The sequence below is a fragment of the Rhamphochromis longiceps genome, linkage group LG22 (genome assembly GCF_057381845.1).
Source record: "Rhamphochromis longiceps isolate RC_006_pf linkage group LG22, R_longiceps_female_GT1.1, whole genome shotgun sequence".
In the NCBI taxonomy this organism is placed as follows: Eukaryota; Metazoa; Chordata; class Actinopteri; order Cichliformes; family Cichlidae; genus Rhamphochromis; species Rhamphochromis longiceps.
In genome coordinates this window covers 25,205,389-25,211,388 of record NC_140577.1, presented here as the reverse complement: position 1 = coordinate 25,211,388, position 6,000 = coordinate 25,205,389, and the positions used below count along the sequence as shown (strand labels likewise).

The window sequence follows — 6,000 nt, the reverse complement described above, 5'->3', positions numbered from 1 at the left end:
TGGAGAGAGAGAGAGAGAGAGAGAGAGGAAGAGGGAGGGCTGTGTGGCGTGAGGCAGTGCGTGTGCTCAGTGTTTAGGTGAATCCACAACCCTCTGGCTCACGAGGATAAAGGATCCACACAGAAAACAAGAGAGAGAGAGAGAGAGGGAGAGAAAAGCAGCGCGGGGACTTTGTCTTCTTCTTCCTCTTCTGGCATCCTCTGCGCTCTTTCTCCTCGCTTCATTTTCCCGCAAGCCGACAGCGGCTGTTTTTGCTTCTTTTTTCCCTCCCATCCTTCCCTTTTGTTCTCTGCATCCATCTCCGTTTCACCTCGGTCCAGCAGAGGAGGCAGGAAGAGCATAGTCAGAGGCATCATCCTCCCTCCTGCACGCCGAGCCGGTAAGCTGAGCTCTTTTTTTTTTTTCCCTCTCCCTTCGTTTCACCTCTCACCAACGTTCTGTCCACTCAGCACAGGAAGGGGATCGGATAGTCCCACCCTTCACCTTAAAGAGAGGCTGGAGAAGGAGGATGGAGGAGGCATGTGGGTCAGGTTTTGGAGTGAGGCTGGTGGGTGACTTGGGTGGTTAGTTTTAGCAGGGTAGATGGACCGGATGGGAAAGACTAGCCTGGGTCAGAACCCCCCTGTGGAGTAAGGCGGGAGGAAGGGAGCATGTGGGGCTGGTCAACTGGGACTTGTCCTCTTTCACTGCAGTGCTTAGCCAGAGCGCCACAGTCACTGCCACAGTCATATACACATCTCTACACACACACACACACACACACACACACACACACACACACACACACACACACACACACACACACACACACACACACACACACACACACACACCATCAGGGATCTGCTCTGCATGTTGGAAACCATCAGGAGAGCTCATGTGTGCAAATTTCCTGTGAAGGTTGGTGGCTTGGTCATAGGACATATGTGACCTAGAACCATTGCAGCACATGCATTGTATATTACACTGAAACTGTGGGAACAATGTGGATAAATTGCATGCCAGGCATGGCCTCTCGCACATTGAGATCCATTCACCGCACACGCGTTATATCATCTAATTGTCGACGCGTACAAAAGGCGCCTGGCTTTATGCAGCGAGATGAGGTGTTTGAGGTTCAAGCTCAGGCCGGTCATTTCTGCAAACAGACCTGCTAAAAACAATAGCCTCAGAATTGCAACGCTGATCAGAAGGGGTGGGTGCATGCGACTGGAGTGGATAACAGGGAGGAGGGAAGGAAAGGATGGATGGAGGGGAAAAAAACTGAATGGAAAGATGAATGAATGAGGGCTAAGGATGTTTGGACTTTTCAAATGTAGGAAAACAACTGGTGAATGAGAAAGGTGTGCATTTGGAGCAGAAAGAGTGAAGCTACCATGTGACTCTGCAGGTCTTCTTTTTGTGTGTGTGTGTGTGTGGGAGGGAGGGGTGATGTGTGGATGGACAGATGCATTTGAAGCAAGGTAGAAAGAGAAAGCATGTGTGTAAGAGTGGACTGAGATGAAAGGTGTGTAATTCCAAGTATGAGGCTGAATCCATGCCTGCTGCAGCCGCTAGGAATGTGGTTATGATTATGATAATGAATGACTCACTGTAATTTAAGTTTGCATGCATAAATTGGTTTGCATACCAATGTATGTATACCAATCATACAAATGACACACATAAATGCGTATGTGTGCGTGGCCAGTGTTCTATAATATATCTATATGTAGGACTTTATTATACTGTACAGGTGCATACATATTTGAAAGTATGACATGTACAATATGTGATGTATTTATTAACAATTATTATATTTATCACTGTAGCACATGTAGTGACTGAGGTAAAACTGTATAAACAAATATATTTAACTAAAACATGTCTTTAACATTAGACAAAAACTGCTCAATGCGAATCAGTTTATTTATATCTATATATAAAGCATACCAATGTGTTAATCAAATTGTGTGTGTGTGTGTGTGTGTGTGTGTGTGTTTGCGTGCATGCAGGATTTTTCAGTCTGAGGTGGAATGGTGGCTGCTATGGTATTTACTCCGCTGTTGCTAGGACACTCCCTTTGAACATTTTAACGGAGCCTTTTCATTGGCTCGCCACGATGATGCAAGAATCCCTCACCCCAAATCTTTCCTGAGCGCCCATAGAAACATGCCCGTTTGCATTCCCCCCTGCTCTCCTCTCGCTCCTTCTCTGTCACTCTTTTGTCTCCCCCCCCCCCCCCACACACTTTCCCCCATATCTCTCCCCCATTCTCTCCCATATCTTTTTCTCTTTGTCTTCTTCTCTCTTCTTCATTATTGCTTAATTTATTAATTCCTTGCTCTCAGTAAGTCACTCCTCCCATCAGTCTTCATCAGCTTGCCACTTTCTGACACTTCCTTCTCTCTCATCCAGTCAAAATGCTCGCTGCAAAATGGTGTTGACAGTGTGCGGTGGTGGCTTCCAGCGCTGCACGATCACTCTCTCCTGCTGTCTTGCGGAGGATTAGCACTGTGTGTGTGTGTGTGTGTGTCTCACACTGTCCTGTTTCGTCTGTCCATGCGAGGTGAGGCATCATCAGGCTGTTTTCCATGTGTCAGGATTATTAGCCTCGACAAGGCAGAAGACAGGAATAGGGGCTTGGGTGTCACGGCGGAGGAGGTTCTCGTAATAGACATCACCTTATCTATTTTTGTCCTTTCTCCTCCACAATATGTGCAGTTATTGGTGTTCACCTTATCACTGCAATAACCTCAGGTTCACAGCCATACATTATTTCCTGTCATGTATTTCACTGTGGAGTCATGCAACCTTAACAGCTCCAGTCTGTTGGTTAGCACATGTTAAGGGAGTGGGGGTAGAAGATTAGGTTATTTAAGGTTAGGAGGAAGGAAAAAGGGGAAAGTACGAGTAATTGTAGTCTTGTTTTCTGATCTTCTCACTTTTGTAAAGTGTGAACAGAGTTTCTGCCTGAAAGAGTGTTTCGTCAAAACATTTTTGCACAGAATAGTGGCTAGTTAGCTAGTAGTAGCCTAGCCTAAAACAAGTGAAAGTCAGGGAAGTTAGTGATTACATCTCAAACATGCACTCTCTTATTTTGTAAGGTGTCTTCACACAAACATTTGTTTTATTTGTAGCTGTAAACTCAATGCTAGTACTAGCTAGTTAGCTAGCAAGCTTCCCAGAGACCAAGAAGCTCTCATAATAAATCGTCTAAGGGAGCAGTATTAAAAAGGCTTTATGCAGTGTTGATAGTTTTTTACTTCATAACAACTGTACTGGCTGAAACTGGAGGCTCACCACTCTGATTGACAGGTTTATGACATAGGCTACTATAGCATATAATTAAAATAGCTTAACTGGACCTTGCTGCTGTCTATGTGTGTTGGAGCCTTTTTAATGAAATTATCCACCAAATGATAAGGTCTGCAATGAAGTACACATTCATACCCAAATTTCGCACTAAAATCCCTAGTTTAGTCACCGTGTTTGTCAAAATATACTTCTGCTTTGGAAAAGCTAACATGGTGGCAGTCAAAATGCTAATGTTGGGGCTTATAAATGCCATTGACATCTGGCTGCGTCTATCTTCTGGCTGACATCTTCTGTATGTTTGTGGCATTGTTGGAGTTTGTGCATATTAGTGTTGTCTTCAGTGTAGTATTAGTTGTGGCTGCAAAATGCAGCAGCTAGCGTTTCAGTGACAGTCAAACTCTGAAACTGTCACTTCCAATAAGTGGACCAGTTGACATATTCAGTTTGACTACAGGACTCTGTTGAACTTCATGCCGTATGAAAGGAAGTACATGATATACATATTGTACTACATGTAAGTTTATTAAGAGAGCTATCCAAATCAAGTCACTGTGAATTTTCTGCTCATCCTCTCATGATGCTTTGAAATGGTTCTTGTCGAAGCCCAAATTGAAGCCCAGAATTAAACACTTGCCCCACCAGTGCCTTTGGAAAGCAAAACAGTGTTTTAAAAGTATATTTTGGCTTTTTGTTTTAAAGCATAGCCTTCTACGATGTCAAACAAACACGTGAAAGTACAACCATTCTCAGTCAATCCTTTTACTAAAGTACACCATCATCCATATGTTTGCCCATGTGGCCACACAAGCTTTCTCAAAATGTGTGACAGCCCACACTTTATCTCACCACTTCTAATCTATTTGACTTCCCTGCCCATCTGTCCAACAGCAACATCTGTCACTTCAACATCTGTCACTTGAGCTCTCACGCTTGCATTTGAGGTCTTCTTTTGTTATCATTTGAGTTCAGAAGTCAGATTGGTGTCATAGACAGAGCTGAAATAATTGAGGAATTTGAGATTTGAGCTGTCTCTAGCCGCTAATCTTGTAGTATTTAATCCAGTATTGTCAGGAATTATGGATTACTTCCTGCGAGCAGAGATGATCCTGTTAAAGGGGCATTGGGTGGAGGAACAGAGGGTGTGGGACGAGAGGTGTAGGCGTAGGATGCTGGAGGGCAGTATGAAAGAAGAGCGTTTACTAAATCCAGTATTAGTCAGAAAACTCTTGTGAGATAAAAGACAAAATGTAAATACCACCATTATTAATTCAGTCTTAAAGTCTTAGGACTCTTAAGTAGCTTGACAAACTGGAACATATGCATAGTTTCCTTTCTTGCTGAGAGTAATTTGTAAAGATAGACAACACTTTTATGTTTGTAGAGTAAAGTCAGATTCAGGGTCTTGGTCTGGATTCACGCCTAAGACAGGGATTATGTGAATTTAAACAATACAGAGGCTGCACTTTGACACCGTCCTACAAAAAAGTCAGCATAGATTATGCTTAGGTTGAATTCGTCCAAAAGTGCGCACGAACAGGAAAGAGAGCCACAGCAAACATCACCACAAAGAGAAACAAGTGAAAAAAACAAACCAACCCCAAAGCCCATCAAAGATTTAAAAAAGCACAGACGAGAAATACAAACAGTGGCTGCTGTGGGCAGTTATAAATGTTTTCAACACTCTACTGCAAAGAAGTTTTTTGTCTATCATGATATCTAGATTCTCTGTGGCTAAGCTAGTAGACCACCAACAGCACAAACATCAACACAAGCAGCCGTTGGGCCTGCAAAGGTCCATGTAGCACCTACAGACTATCAAGACACAATAGCTTTGTATTAACAATGAAAACTAGTGGAAACACTAACATGTGTGCCCACATATAACAAAAACTCCTTACCACTCTCTCTTAAGGTTTCGAATGAATACGCCAACAAATTAGTTGATTTCATTCGTATTGGTAGTTCTCAGTCATATTCTGCAAAGTCATTTCCAGAACAGGAAAAAAGATACAGTTTGGGTTTTGAAATCAAAATCAACTCCAAAGCATCAGCAAACTATTGCTTATTTTTCCGATAACGTTCATATTCAATAAACTTAGTCTCGCTCCATATATTGCTCATGGTCGTCCATGTAAACCAACAAGACTAAAAAAAACGTGTCCTCAAAGGACTTGCTAAAGACTTGCTAACAAGATAAGAAATTTTGTTAGTTAAATGAAATCAACGCGTTCAACTTGTTTTAGAGTAATTCAGGTGTTCTTCAGGAATTTTCTCACGACATTTTGAAACGAACAGGAGAAATTATAAGAACTTTAAGGCCCATTAGAGGGTAAAAAATCTCGACTAACAAGTTATCAAAAGGGCTAATGTAACACGTCCTGAATTCATCCACTAAATCAGTAAAAAACTAGATTCAGGAGCCAGTGAGATTTAATTCTTTGTGACTAGGGAGCCGGGATCTGATAGGTCATCGATATTGCTTTATTCTCAATGCTTGATTGCACTTCTGAAAACTGCTGCGAAGTCTTATTAAACTCTGTTATCATCCTTGTTATGGGTGTTCTGCTGAAACTCTTTGAAATTTGTGCTGTTAAATCCGGGAAGACACAGAGACGAGCCACAGTGAATCCTCTCCAGCTTCTAACTTCGACATGACTTGGCTTGTCAAACTCGTTTTCTTCTGTGGTAGCGAAAGATGATGTA

At 42.5% G+C, this 6,000-nt stretch overlaps 1 protein-coding gene across 3 annotated transcripts in view; it reads left to right on the top strand.

Moving 5' to 3' along the window:
- The window catches only part of fam49al (family with sequence similarity 49 member A, like), a 39,322-nt gene continuing 33,322 nt past the window's right edge, over positions 1 to 6,000 (top strand). The window contains exon 1 of one of the 3 annotated variants that reach the window (XM_085395234.1): positions 1 to 379. The gene's annotated coding sequence lies outside the window, so the exon portion shown is untranslated. The remainder of the gene's footprint in view (positions 380 to 6,000) is intronic. The other 2 variants (XM_085395233.1, XM_085395232.1) reach the window with 2 other exon arrangements.